Source organism: Aquarana catesbeiana, linkage group LG05 (assembly GCF_042186555.1).
Source record: "Aquarana catesbeiana isolate 2022-GZ linkage group LG05, ASM4218655v1, whole genome shotgun sequence".
Taxonomy (NCBI): Eukaryota; Metazoa; Chordata; class Amphibia; order Anura; family Ranidae; genus Aquarana; species Aquarana catesbeiana.
Window position 1 is genome coordinate 237,998,903 of NC_133328.1, and position 16,303 is coordinate 238,015,205.

A 16,303-nucleotide genomic window follows, 5' to 3' on the forward strand; every position below is an offset into this window, starting at 1 on the left:
AGCATGTGGGTCATAGTGCATGCTTGGCCAATCATCAGCCAGAAAAGCACTGCGATGACGCAGTGCATTATGGGCCGTGACACGCCGCTCGAATTTGGCGCAAACGGCCCATAATGTTCGATCTTCATCGAACGATCGAACAGCCGATGTTTGAGTCGAACTCATGTTCGACTCGAACAGTCAGCCCACCCCTAATTATATCTATGGCCGCCTTGTGACTGTGGAGACAGATCATCAGCCACTCATAACCATACTGAGAAAACCCCTGCACGCAACATCTGTGCGCATCCAGTGAATGATGCTAAAGCTTCAACACTACCACCTGAATGTAATCTATAGGCCATGAACTGTTTGTTACAGATGCTCTTTCATGGGCACACCTCCCCACTTCTGATAACTTTTGAGGATTATGATGTGTTGGCTCTGGATAGGGTGTTGTCATCCAGAAGGATTCAGGAACTAAAGCAAGAAACACAGGCAGATGCCACCTGCCAGCGCTTCATGGACATCATTCTCAATGGGTGGCCTGACTCCTTTAACCACATCAATACTGGGCATTTTCACCCCCTTCCTTCCCAGACTCATTTTCTGCTTTCAGCGCTCTCGCACTTTCAATGACAATTGCGCGGTCATGCAATGCTGTACCCAAATTAAATTTTTATTATTTTGTTCACACAAATAGAGCTTTCTTTTAGTGGTATTTATTCATGACTTTTTATTTTTTGCAATATAAGCAAAAAGGAGCAAAAATTTGGAAAAAAAACAATATTTTCTTCTTTCTATTTTAAAAGAAATCCAATAAAATCGAATTTTGTCATAAATTTAATCCAAAATGTATTTTGCTACATGTTCTTGGTAAAAAAAAAAATCCCGTTAAGTGTATAATAATTGGTTCGTGTGATCACAGACAGATGTATGCAAATGATCATGTACAGATGTGCGCAGGTGATCACGGACATATGTGTGCAGATAATCATTGGGACATGTGATTTTACTGTTACATATGTGGGGGGCAGGTGTTTTTACTATGTGAGGACATGTGTTTTGGGGACATGTGTGTTAACACTGTGGGGACACTAGACTGGTGATCAGTGAGTAAAAAGCTGTAAAAAACAGCTCATACTCACTGATCACCAGCCGGCTGCAGCAATCCACTCTCCTCTCCTCAACTCCTGTGTGAGGAGAGGAGAGCCGATTGCCTAGCAACCGGCTCTGTATTTACATCACATGATGGCTGTGATTAGACACGGCTGTCATGTGATCAGGAGGGCGAATCACAGAGCCCTCCTGCCGATCGGAGATACGCCGTGTCCGGGTTACACAAGCACATCGGGAATGCACCGCTGCGCAGGCACGCGCCACTGCGCAGGCACGCGCACGCGATCCCTCTCTTTCTGAGGGACGTTCCTGAACGTCCACTCAGAAGGAGAGAGCGCCCACCCGGCCGTTTATGTACAGTGGCCGGGTGGGAAGTAGTTAAGGAAATCCCACATGATATCCGACCATTCTACTCTATGAGGGATGATTTGACAGTGGATGATAGATTAATCCTGCATGGTCAGAGATATGTAATGTGGGTTGTATAATATAAGAGGGCGCTTAAACAAAATAAAAAATGTGTACACAATATTTAAATAACATACCAGATAAGATGGACCATTTGAATGAACAAATGATCAGACACGCTTGTTACCCACATGAGGGGTAAAGAAGGTGAATCAATCCAGCAGCATAGATGGAGAACTTCCCAGGTGGATGAGTGAGGTATATGGAAATAAAAAAGTGAACACAATCTAAGTGCATACTATAAAGTCTTTTATTTAGGTAAAATATAGCCAAGCACAATGCACTGGAACTTGTGCACAAGCTGGTACTGGTGGAACTGGTCTAAGTGGTGAGTTAAAACCAGAGTTTAAAACAGGAGGTTATAACAGGGGTCATAGTACCTGTGTAGTGTGAGTACCTGAGTGTTGTCTGAGTAGTGTGTGTGCATCGTTAGTACTTGTGTATTGTGTACTGTATACTTGTGTATTGCGAGTGCATGTAGGTCTGCGAGTGCATGTAGGTCTGTGAGTGGCCTGCGAGTGCACGTAGGACTGCGAGTGCATGTAGGTCTGCAAGTGGCCTGCGATTGCACGTAGGTCTGTGAGTGCACGTAGGTCTGCGAGTGGCCAGCGAGTGCACGTAGGTCTGCGAGTGCATTTAGGTCTGCGAGTGGCCTGCAAGTGCACGTAGGTCTGCGAGTGCACGTAGGTCTGCGAGTGCACATAGGTCTGCGACTGTTCTGCGAGTGCACGTAGGTCTGTGAGTACCTGTGTATTGTCTTGTTGTGTACCTGTGTATTGTCTTGTTGTGTACCTGTGTATTGTCTTGAGTATTAGTGCCAGGAAGCTAGCTGTTAGGTAATTTGGACAGGGTATAATCCTCTATCTATACTCTTTGTACATCTTGCTGCATGTTTGCGTTCCTTGATCATCCGATCGAGGGCGAATACTGCTGTGCAAAATGTAAGCACATTGTTTCCCTGGAAGCCCAGGTTCTGAATCTGGGGAAGCAACTGTCAGCACTGAGAAGTCCCTCCATACTAAAGGAGAGCCAGGAAAGTAGCAGGTGCCGGCAGGGGCCAGCACAGAGGCGGGTGGAGACAAAGAGGTGCAGGCACTAGCAAAGAGTAGATGGGTGACAGTCAGAAAGGGTAGAGGGGGAAGTGCGAGGGAGGCCGATCCAGGACTGGAGCATCCCAATATGTATGCTCCATTGAGTGACATTGGTGAAACCAGTCAGGGACCAGCACTTCTAGAGCTGAGGCACTCTCCTAGCTGCCGGGGAAGAACTCCTCCAGTGAGAGTGGGGGGGCAGCGAAAGGAAAGGAAAGACAAATCCTGGTGGTAGGGGACTCAATTCTTAGAAGGACAGAGAGGGCAAGCTGTACCAAGACCTGAAGCGCCGAACAGTATGTTGTCTACCGGGCACATCACGCATCTTCTGGACAGATTACTGGGAAGGGCTGGGGAAGACCCAGCTGTCATGGTGCACGTTGGCACCAATGACAAAGTCAGAGGCAGATGGAGTGTCCTAAAGAACGATTTTAGGGACTTAGGAGCTAAATTGAGGAAAAGGACCTCCAAGGTAGTATTCTCAGGAATACTACCGACACATCGAGCCACACCAGAAGGGCAGAGGGAGATTAGGGAAGAAAACAAGTGGCTGAAGAACTGGTGTAGTAAGGAGAGGTTTGGGTTCCTGGAGGACTAGGCCGACTTCTCAGTCGATAACCGGTACTATATAATAGACATGTGCACACTGAAATATTTCGTTTCGGAATTTCGTTTTCGTCTGAAAAATAAATTTATTTAGTTACTCCCGAAATTCGTTTTTATTTATTTCGTTTTTCGTTAAAAATTGCATTCGTCCGAAAATCCAAATTAAGGTCGAATCTGTCATTGAAGGCTTATGGTGTCTGTCGAATGTTCAAAGAAGATTCGACGGAGCAGCTAAACTGTACAATGCCATATAGTTTACCTGCTCCGTCGAATCTTCTTAGAACTTTCAACAGACACCATAAGCCAAAGTACGTGTGTACTTAGTTCTAGCTATTTTACTGCTCCTCCTCTTTGGTTACAATCAGCCAATAACATTCATCATCATCATTATTTTTATTTATCTTTTCTCCCCTACGTCGAATCTTTCCTCCCCTACGTCGAATCTTTCCTCCCCTATGTCGAATCTTTTCTCTCTACGTCGAATCTTTTCTCTCTATGTAGAATAATCTTGGCCTAATAGAGCTAAGGTTAGGCACATTCGACCACAGGTTTGATGGACACAGATTGTTATTGTCATCATCATGTCGAATCTTCTATCTATATCGAACTGTTGTAGCAACGAAAACGAAAATAAAGCATTTGTTTATGTCGGATCTTTCGTTTTTCGGACTCTGCACTTTCGTTATCGTTTGTTAAAACGATAACGAAAATACCTGAAATTCGGACGAAAGTGCATTCGGACGAAAACGAATGCACATGTCTACTATATAAGGGACGGACTGCACCTAAATGAGGAGGGTGCAGATCTGCTGGGAATGAAGATGGCCAAAAAGTTAGAGGGGTTTTTAAACTAGGCGATGGGGGGAGGGTCCAGGAGGTAGAGATAGCCAGCGTGGAAGATATTCCAGAGGGTAGTATTGGGGGCATTAGTGGTAGGTTGACCAAAGCACAAAAATACAAGGTAAGTATAGTAGCAAGTCCTAGTTGCAATCTTGAAACACCCAATACGAGGACAATATGCCACTGGTCTAAACTATGTGGCATGTTCACCAATGCCAGGAGCATGGCAGACAAGATGGGTGAACTAGAGATACTGTTGTACGATTTGGATTTTGTGGGAATTTCAGAGACCTGGTTCAACAGCTCTCATGATCGGCTTGCAAACATTCAAGGGTATACCCTTTACCGCAAGGATAGAGAGGGTAAAAAAGGGGGAGGGGTATGCCTATATATCAAGAATAATGTACAAGTGAATGTGAGAGATGACATCACTGAGGGAGCTAGGGAGGAGGTGGAATCCTTATGGGTAGAGCTCCAAAGGGATGAAGCTAATGGGAAAATAATACTGGGAGTATGCGATAGGCCCCCTAACCTGAGGGAGGAAGTGGAGACAAATGTCCTATCACAATTTGGATTAGCAGCAAGGATGGGAAGTGTTATCATAATGGGGGATTTTAATTATCCAGACACAAACTGGGTCGGAGGGAACCGCGCATTCATTTAAGGCTTGCCAGTTTCTTAATGTCTTGCAGGACAATTTTATGGGTCAGATGGTAGATGCACCAACTAGAAATAAAACATTACTGGATCTACTGATTACCAACAAAACAGACCTGATCACAGATATGGAAATATGGGGCAATTTAGGTAACAGCGATCACAGGTCAATTAGTTTCAGGATAAATCACACAAATAGGAAACATAAAGGGAATACAAAGACACTGAATTTCAAAAGAGCCAACTTCCCTAAACTACAAACCTTGCTAAAAGGCATAAATTGGGATAAAATATTAGGAACAAAGAATACGGAGGAGAGATGGGTTTGCTTTAAGAGCATATTAAATAAGGGCATTAGCCAATGTATCCCATTGGGTAATAAATTTAAAAGAGCGAACAAAAGTCCTGGATGGCTTAACTCCAATGTAAAAATGCATATAAAAGCAAAGGAGAAAGCCTTCAAGAAATACTAGGTTGAGGGATCATCCTCGGCATTCATACATTATAAAGAATGCAACATGAAATGTAAGGGTGCAATTAAGACGGCTAAGATAGAACATGAAAGTCACATAGCGGAGGAGAGCAAAAAAAATCCCAAGAAATTCTTTAAGTATGTAAACAGTAAAAAAGGGAGGACAGACCTTATTGGCCCCATAAAGAATGAGGAAGGACATGTGGTTACAAAGGATGGGGAGATGGCAAAAGTATTGAATTTATTCTTCTCCTCAGTCTTAACAAGTGAATCGGGGTACTTCAATAACCAAAACTGCAGTGTTTATCCTCATGACACAACACAGGAAGCACCTTATTGGGTAACAGAGGACAGAATTAAAATTAGACTTGAGAAACTTAACATTAATAAATTACCGGGAACAGATGGCTTGCATCCGAGGGTACTTAGGGAACTCAGTCAGACCTTTTTCCTAATTTTTACAGACAGTCTACTGACTGGAATGGTACCAGCTGATTGGAAAAAAGCCAATGTAGCACCAGTATTTAAAAAGGGCCCAAAATACATCCCTGGGTATTACAGACCAGTTATCCTAACATCAATAGTATGTAAACTCTTGGAGGGGATGATAAGGCACTATATACAATATTTTAGTAATGAGAACGGTATCATTAGCAGTAATCAGCATGGATTCATGAACAATCGTTCTTGCCAAACCAATCTACTAACCTTCTATGAGGAGTTGAGTTGCCATCTAGATAAAGGAAGGCCCGTAGACGTGGGGTATCTGGATTTTGCAAAAGCATTTGACACTGTTCCCCATAAACGTTTACTGTACAAAATAAGGTCCGTTGGCATGGACCATAGGGTGAGTACATGGATTGAAAACTGGCTACAAGGGTGAGTTCAGAGGGTGGTGATAAATGGGGAGCACTCGGAATGGTCAGGGGTGGGTAATGGGGTTCCCCAGGGTTCTGGGCTGGGACCAATCCTATTTAATTTGTTCATAAAAGACCTGGAGGATGGGATAAACAGTTCAATCTCTGTATTTGCGGACAATACTAAGCTAAGCAGGGCAATAACTTCTCCATAGGATGTGGAAACCTTGCAAAAAGATCTGAACAAATTAATGGGCTGGACAACTACATGGCAAATGAGGTTCAATGTAGAAAAATGTAAAATAATGCATTTGAGTGGCAAAAATATGAATGCAATCTATACACTGGGGGGAGAACCTCTGGGGGAATCTAGAATGGAAAAGGACCTGGGGGTCCTAGTAGATGATAGGCTCAGCAATGGCATGCAATGCCAAGCTGCTGCGAACAAAGCAAACAGAATATTTGCATGCATTAAAAAGGGGATCAACTCCAGGGATAAAACGATAATTCTCCCACTCTACAAGACTCTGGTACGGCCGCACCTAGAGTATGCTGTCCAGTTCTGGGCACCAGTCCTCAGGAAGGATGTACTGGAAATGGAGCGAGTACAAAGAAGGGCAAGAAAGCTAATAAAGGGTCTGGAGGATCTTAGTTATGAAGAAAGGTTGCGAGCACTGAACTTATTCTCTCTGGAGAAGAGACACTTGAGAGGGGATATGATTTCAATTTACAAATACCGTACTGGTGACCCTACAATAGAAATAAAACTTTTTTGCAGAAGAGAGTTTAACAAGACTCATGGCCACTCATTAAAATTAGAAGAAAAGAGGTTTAACCTTAAACTACGTAGAGGGTTATTTACTGTAAGAGCGGCAAGGATGTGGAATTCCCTTCCACAGGTGGTGGTCTCAGCGGGGAGCATCGATAGCTTCAAGAAACTATTAGATAAGCATCTGAATGACCGCAACATACAGGGATATACAATGTAATACTGACACATAATCACACATAGGTTGGACTTAATGGACTTGTGTCTTTTTTTCAACCTCACCTACTATGTAACTATGTAACTATGTAACTATGGTACATAAAAACTTTCGGCCAAAGGTAACACGAATCAGCGGTGTGACAACCGCAGGCAAGATACACAGACAAGCAGCGGGTGATGTCCACAATTTAGCTCCTCCCCAGTACATACGTTACGTTCTGTATGGACTTCATCAGTTGTGGGTGGAGCTACAGCATCACCCGAGAATCAAATATAGTAAACAGGTCGCCATGGAGAGCGCAGTGTAAACATAAGCAGCTGTGACCGGAAACCGGAAGTACCGCTGTCCCATGTACACAATGAGCCGTTATTTCCCATGGGGACACAAACAATATACAACACATTATTACATTATAAAACATAAAGATAATATATCTATAGAGCATATAAATACTTCTATAAATATCCAATTAGGACACATAAATGCTAAAATTCAAAAAGCACATTAAAAATGTCAAAAAATAGGGACATAAACTCGCAGTCTGTGATTAAAAATTTGAAATATAAAATAAAAATAATAACTACTTGTCTGAAATATAGCAATTGAGATCAAAGTCAACGTTGAGGCCCCCTGGTACCAAAACCTGAGTTTCGTGGATCCAGAAGGATTCCCGTTGACTAAGCTGATGAATTAAGTTACCCCCTCTCCAGTACCTATTGACCCTCTCAAGACCCCAGAACTTAGGACATCGAGGGTCTCTGTTATGAAAGTTTCTAAAATGTCTAGAAACATTATGTGACCTCAACCCATTTTTGATGTTGTTAACGTGCTCGGCAATGCGGATACCTAAGGGTCTCGATGTTCTCCCTATATATTGCAAACCGCAATCACACTCGAGCATGTATACAACCCCCATGGTGTTGCAGGTAATAAGGTTCTTAATGGGATAAGTTCTACCAGTGGTGGGGGCAGTAAATTCTTTACGTCTCTTGATATTATGTTTACACTGTTTACACGGGGGGGCATTTGCCACATGTGTAGAAACTTGTAAGAAAAGAGAAGATCTTATTTTCTTTAATGACTGGGATACCACACTAGGGGATAAAACGTCTCTCAAGGTGGGTGCTCTTTTAAAAATGAACCTCGGACGAGGTGGTAAAACAGTACCTAAAATTCTGTTTCCTTCTTTAAAATATCCTTTTTTAAAATATCCCAGTGCTTCATGATAATTTTCTCGAACTTCTTATGTTGAATATTAGTCGAGAACATTCTTAAATTCATTATCCTGTCTAATTTTTTTATTATTATTGTTTTTAGTGTCTGCTACCAAGGTTGCTATATCCAAATTCCCAATAGTTTGAATTTCGCTGGCAATAACCTCTGCTTTATACCCTTTCTGTCCAAATCTTTCAGCTAATATGTTAGACTGTGCATAATAATCTACTTCCTTGGTGCAGTTACGCCTTAGGCGTATGAACTGCCCCCTGGGTATATTACACAACCAGGACCAATGATGGCAGCTGTCCAATGGATGTACCCATTTCTATCGGTCAGTTTAAAATGATTACTTGTTTTAAAACACTGGCCTTCTTTAACCACTTCAGCCCCGCAAGGATTTACCCCCTTCCTCCCAAACATTATATATTTTTTTAAAGCAAATGCCCCACAGATTAAAATGGTGGGTGTTTCATTTTTTTTTTCACACAGTATTTGCGCTGCGATTTTTAAAATGCATTTTTTGGGGAAAAACACACTTTTTTAAATTTTAATGCACTAAAACACATATATTGCCCAAATGTTTGATGAAATAAAAAAGATGATCTTAGGCCAAGTACATGGATACCAAACATGACATACTTTAAAATTGCACACAAACGTGCAGTAGCGACAAACTACATACATTTTTAAAAGCCTTTAAAAGCCTTTACAGGTTACCACTTCCGATTTACAGAGGAGGTCTACTGCTAAAAGTACTGCCCATAATCTGATCTTCATGGTGATACCTCACATGCATGGTGCAATTGCTGTTTACATTTGACGCCAGACCAAAGCTTGCGTTCGCCTTTGCATGAGAGCAGGGGGGACAGGGGTGCCTTTTTTTTTTTTTTTTTCCTTTATTTTTTTTTTTTTGCTTTTTTATCTTATTTTTTAAACTGTTCCTTTCATTTTTTTTTTTTATCATTTTTATTGTTATGTCAGGGAATGTAAATATCCCCTATGATAGCAATAGGTAGTGACAGGAACTCTTTTTTGAAAAAATGGGATCTATTAGACCCTAGATCTCTCCTCTGCCCTCAAAGTATCTGACCACACCAAGATCAGTGTGATAAAATGCTTTCCCAATTTCCCAATGGCGCTGTTTACATCCGGCGAAATCTAAGTCATGAAATGCTCGTAGCTTCCGGTTTCTTAGGCCATAGAGATGATTGGAGCCATTCTGGTCTCTGATCAGCTCTATGGTCAGCTGGCGGAATCACTGGCTGCATTCTCAGGTTCCCTGTTGGGACAGGAGAGCCAGAGAAAAACATGGAAGACGGTGGGAGGGGGGGACATTCCCTCCCACTGCTTGTAAAAGCAGTCTAGAAGCTAATTAGCCACTAGGATTGCTTTTACATGAAAGCCGACCGCTGGCTGAAAAGAATGATACCAAGATGATACCTAAACCTGCAGGCATCATTCTGGTATAACCACTCAAAGTCCAGCAATATACCAATACATTGCTGGTCCTTGTTGGGCATATATTGTAATCTTTTTTTTTCATGCAGCCTGTGGGCTGAACAAAAAAAAGAGATTGATTGGTGGGTATGCCCACCATTAGAATACCTCCCTTCATCCACCCACTTCTATTGATGGGCATACATGCACCATTTATATATGCCAAAGCATGGGGGCATCCGCCCCAAAAGTTAGGAGCAAATCGCTCCTCCACCCTGCTGCCCCCATGCTTCGGCATATATCACCTCCGCTGGAGTCACGGCTTTATATATCGTGGGAGCAAACGCTGTTGCTGTCAAGATAAATAAATCCGCGCTGCAGCTGAATGGCATACCTGAAAACAAAAAAATGGTTAACAATAAAACACAGTAAAGAGTAAAGTATAAAAAATTGCATATATAAAAAGCAAACATGATAAAACATGATAACAATAAAACATTGCAGAATAGAATACAGTAAAAAAGAGCAGAACAATAGAGAGAGAGAGAACAATAAAACAACAACTATTTTTGTTTTTTTTATTTTATATATTTTTTTGTGTTTTTTTTTTTACACTTTTTTTTGTAGCTGTAACTTTTATAACTGTAACCGGTTCCAGGTTCGGGTCTCTCAAAATGCAATGGCATCTTGGGAGACCCTGTGAAAGTGTGCCTAGTCTATGCAGTGCTGTACCCTACGCTAATACTCAACTAGTGTATGGTAGCGTTCAAAACATTCACCAATGCAAAGACCAGGATTGTCAGGACAGGAGGGACAATAATAGCGGGTGTTACGCCTATATCCGCGCTTGCTGCAGACACGACATCTTTTTGGGGGGGTTCGTTGGGTAGGGGTACTCGGGAGGACATAAAGAAAATGCCTCTCATGCAGCCGACTGCATTTGGTTGGGGATGTGAATGGGGGAAGTACGAGTGCTGCAGAAGTGGTGGGTTCCCAATTAGGATTGGCGAATGCATTAGGAAGGGCATTATGGGCACGACGGGCCTGTGTTTGTCTTGTTCGTGGTGGCACTACTTGTGCTTGCCACCTCACCAGCTTGAACTGCACTTATGGGACTCGCCACGTCACCAAGTGTTACTGCAGTGCTGGTTTGACTACGACCGGGGTGTACTAGGCCACTGGTGCTTGCCAGTTCACCAAAACACTACCAAAAAAACTGGCCTGACTCTGCGAACGCTGCAGTTAGTGTTTTGTTAGTGACAGTGATCGATCGATACTGCACTTGGGTGGGCTGGGCTGGGCCGGGCGGAGGGGCAAAAAGCAGGTGCTAGCAGGTATCTGAGCTGATCCCGCTAACACTGCATTTTTGGGAACCCTAAACTGCTGGGGAAGCTAGTATAAATCTGATCGGATCAGATATTGATCCGTTCAGATACTATACCACCAAGGGAGGTGTACGGTGCGTGCGTGGGTGTTAGCGCTACTGGCACTAACCTGACGCTGCCTGGGGCTGGTGCTTGTCAGTTCACAAAAATGCTACCAAAATAACTGTTAGTGATCTCAGGGATTAGGCCTGACTCTGCGAACGCTGCAGTTATGCGTTTAGTGTTTTGTAAGTGACAGTGATCGATCGATACTGCACTTGGGTGGGCTGGGCTGGGCTGGGTGGAGGGGCAAAACGCAGGTGCTAGCAGGTATCTCGGCTGATCCCGCTAACACTGCATTTTTGGGAACCCTAAACTGCTGGGGACGCTAGTATAGATCTGATCGGATCAGATATTGATCCGTTCATATACTATATCACTAAAGGAGGTGTATGGTGCGTGCGTGGGTGTTAGCGGTACTGGCGCTAACCTGACGCTGCCTGGGGCGACGCAGACCCTATCTGACCGTAAAACTTAACTTATATTACCGCCGGGCGGTCAGGGGGCTAAATCTTTATTAGGTAATAAACGGCGGGTGCCCTGACACTATAAAAGATAAACAAACTAACCAGCGTCACCCATAACAGTTATACGGTGATCACTGGTGAAAGGGTTAACAAGGGGGCAATCAAGGGGTTATTACCTTTATTAGGTAGTATATGGGGGTCCCTGACACTATAAAAAGCTGAAGGCGAACCTATATATTTACCTCCCTAACTAGCGTCACCAGTGACACTAATACAGCGATCAGAAAAATGATCGCTTAGTGACACTGGCGACGGTGGGTGATCACCGGGTTAAAACTTTATTAGGGGGGGTTAGGGGGGTACCCTAGACCTAAAGGGGGCTAACACTAACTGCCCTACCACTTCTAACTGTCACAAACTGACACCAATGCAGTAATCAGAAAGAAAAAAACTGCTTGGTGTTACTGTGACGGGGGGTGATTAGGGGGTAATCGAGGGGTGAAATGTGTGCCTGGTGTGTTTTACTGTGTGTGTTGTGTTGGTGCACTTACTAAGATGTCTTCTCTCCTCGCCGCTGGAATGGAAAATACTGAACCGAGGAGAGATGATTTGCTATACAGCAGCAAATTTGATTTGCTATACAGCAGCAGAGGAAGATTCTCATTCATTGGGAGCGATCGCGAGGGGGTGGCCACAAATGAGTGGTCTCCCCCTCAGCCTGGATCGCTCCCCTAATGAAGCCGACCGCCTCTGGCACTGGGGGGGGCAGATCACGTACCAGGTACGTGATTTTGCCTGCCCGTGCCATTCTGCTGCAGTATATCTGCGTTAGGCGGTCGGCAAGTGGTTAAATATTTCTAAATCAAGGAATGTCATGCAGTGAGCATCAGCGTTCCAGGTTAACTTAATGTTTTTGGTGTTATCATTAAGTCTGGACATAAATAACTGCAGACTCAACATATCACCCTCCCAGATGATGATAACATCATCTATATATCGCTGGTAACATTTTATTGGTACAGGCTTGTTGTTAAATATATAGTCTCGTCCTCCCATAATGCCATAAAAAGGTTTGCTACACTCGGTGCAAACCGAGCACCCATAGCAACCCCAAGAATCTGCAAGAAAAATTTATGGTCATACCAGAAATAACTTCTGGCCAAACAAAATTTTAAGGCATCCAAAAGAAAACTCTTATGTGGAGCAGGAAGGTTGGACCCTTCAAGGGCCATTCTGATGGACTTATTGGCATCCTGATGGCCAATTATGGTGTACAATGAGCCAACATCTGCCGTGACCAGAATACTGTTGTCTTTGGCAGGTATTGATTCAATAATCTGGATGGCATGCTAAGTGTCTTTAAGATAAGCCTTGGTAGAAGATACCAGCGGTTTAAGAAAGTAGTCAATGTACTGACCCAGTTGTGCAGATACTGAGTCAATGCCATTGACTATAGGTCTTCCAGGCAGGTTCTGGGCATTTTTGGGAACTTTGGGTAAAAAATATATAATGGGCCTCCTACATGCACTTAGATCCAGATGTGACGATTCTTTCTTTTTAAGGACTCCATTATTTTTACCCTGTGTTATAAGAGCCTGTAATTCTTTCTTATATTCAAAAACTGGATCATGCCTGAGTACCTGATAATCTATCTGCCAATAATCTGTCCATTTTTTCTATTGTAAAAGGTTTTACTCATGATAACAAGACCACCACCCTTATCTGCAGGGCGAACAACTACATTCTTATTCTTTTTTAAGGTGGCAATGCCTGCTTTAAGGTAATGGGGGATCCCTGACTTCCCTAATTTTCATGGTCTCTAGATCACTAGAGACCATGTTCTTAAAAACCTCTATATGTTTATGGTCATTCTTGGGAGGGTTAAAAACAGATTTGTTGGCTAGGTTAGAATGGATCCCTGAAGGCACTACATGAACAGGTGCTGGAAAAGATTCCTCTGGTTTGGACAAGAAGTAACGTTTGATGTTGGGGGTTCTGACAAATTTTTGTAGGCTAATGTAAGTTTGGAACTTGTTAAAGTTGCGAACTGGGGCAAACTTGAGTCCTTTGTCAAGGACCCTAAGTTCGTCCTCTATGAGATCCGATTCACTAATATTGTGGATGCCAGCTCCTATTACAGTCTTTGTCTTTTGAGTTCTTCTCCCTGCTTCCTCTCTTAACCTTCTTTTGCCCCCCTGTTTGGGTGTCTGTCCCCATGGGTCTTGCCATTGTAATTGGCGCGGCCCTAAAAAACCTTCTCCTTGTGTTGTATCCTCGTGATGTAATGGAGCAAATCGGTTTTGAACTGGTATGGATGATATGTTGGGGTATTGTTCATTACCCCTTGGGTAATCATTCCCCCTCCCATATTGGCCTTGACTATTGTGATAAGAATAATCTCTGTTGGGGGGACCATTAGGGTTGCGACCTCTAGAAGGTCTAGTGGCACCCCTATTGTCTTGCCAATAACCTTGTTCACGAGGAGGTTGGTGCGTGTAAGTGTTACCTCTTCCTCTACCTCCTCTAACTTGGTTACCTCTACCTCTATGGTTGGGCTGCCCCAACCCCTATTAGAAGGACCTCGAGGAGTGGATGCTCCTGAGGCAATAGGGGTAGAAACAGAAGAGGTCATGGGATAGAGGGAGGAGTCTAGCAATGGCGTGTGTTCACAGCTAGAGTGTGTGGGAGTGAGGTGGGTCTCGCTCCCTGTTAAGTCAATCGAATATGACCTCCTGTTTCATCCGGCTGCCCTCCCCCCGGCTGTGCACTGCTTGCTCTCGCATACGATAGTTGAAGGTACGCCAACGCCAGCTGAAGCCACGCTGGTTGATCTCGGAGCCTGTGTGCTCTATGCTTGGATAGAGCGGGATAGAGCGGTCTCTCCAGCTGACTAGCTTTGCTGAAGGGAACGAAGCAGATCACAAGCCACCTCAACCCCAGAGGCTCCCCGCTCCCATCGGTAAGACACAACAGAGATCCAATTGAGCTACGAGCCTATAGGGGAGGTGTTAGTCACCCTCCCCCGGGACATCTCTCCTCTTCACCTGGATACCGTCCCGCCGAGCAGCGGAGTGGTGAAGAAGTGGAGCGGCTTCTCTTGAGGACGATATAGCACTGCTCTTAGGAGCGGTGACCAGAAATTTTTTGGAGATCATTCCGGGGAACCGGAGAGAGGAGCACCGTTTTTGGCCGACATATGCAGTGGGGATAACGGAGACCTCGAGCTGGCTCCCCCCCATCCCCCCTGTCCCCTCATACGCCGTCCTAAACCTAAAAGGCAGTGAAGCACAGCAACGCTGAAAAGATACGCCTTTCGAAGAGCAGCGGTGTGGTGAGTACAGTATCAAATTTTTGCAGATATGCTATACTGTGAAATAAACTCACATTAATCTTAAAAATTAAGGACTCTTACCATCAACAACACCACCACAGTGCCATAACATCACAGACGGGGTCACGTCACATAAGATCAGATATATTATAATTTTTCACAAAACAAATAATCTTGGACAGACACAGGAGATGGATGGATAAAGAGATAGTGGGATAAGAACACTGAGAAAATAGAAACACTCTTAAACTGCAGGAAAAATCCATGAAAATACAATGTCCATGGATTACATAAATAATATATATCTGACCGCAAGGGAGAAGCAAATGTTTGAAGGCCCCCGGAAGGGTTCAGGATGGGACTGTAAACATTCCTATGGACTAAAAAAATGCACTTCACTTGCTTATGAAAAATTGCTAAACGAAGCAAGGACCAGAGGAGGAGAGGAGGAGTGTGGGGAAAGGAGAGGGGAGTGTTGACAGAAGGAGAGAAGAGGGGAAGAGAACCCCACCATCCCTCCACCTGCCCTCTAAAATAAACCAGTTGAAGATTATACCTTTTAAACCAAAGGTATAAGAGACAGACTTTAATAAAAATAAGGGGGCCAGAGAGGAACAATGAGGGGAAAGGTGGTGAGAGGAGGAGCAACCCCTAAATCACCCCGCCTAAGTTTAACCACCAGCCCAGGCCCAATGAACAAATATGTCACACAAGTGGGAAATGTAGAGAAGCAATTGATGGAAAAACAACAAACTACTAAAAGCAATCAGATGGAGAATAAGGAGACGAGGAAGGAGAAGGAGAAGGAAAAGAAAAAACTGCAAAATAAAATAACACAAGAGACTGACACACTTTCAGAATCCAGAATAGAACAAGAGCCAGATTTAGAACCTGAAGTAAGAGATGAACAGCTGCAGCAAGATAACCCTTCCCTACCGACTAAAAACAAAATTGAATCTACGTTTGCTGCCCTGGAAAAATCGTTGAAAAATGAAATGGAAAGAATACATAGAAACCTCTGTCATATTTTTGAGTGGAAGAAGTGGAAAAAATAACTGAAAGTAACAGTATCGGCATGGGGAAGTTAGAAGAAGAAATTAAATCCTTGAAAATAGTACAACAAGAACAGGCATATAAATTAGAGGACCAAGAAAACAGGGACAGAAGAAACAATTTAAGGATACGCGGTGTACCTGAGACCTCTCATCAAGAAGATCTAACAGAAGTTATAAAAAAGATTTGTAATCCTTTAATGAATAAAGAAATAACTAACCCAATAAAAATTAGGAGAGCTCATAGGATAAGAAGGCCAAAAGAACTCCCACAGGAGAATCCAAGAGATATTATT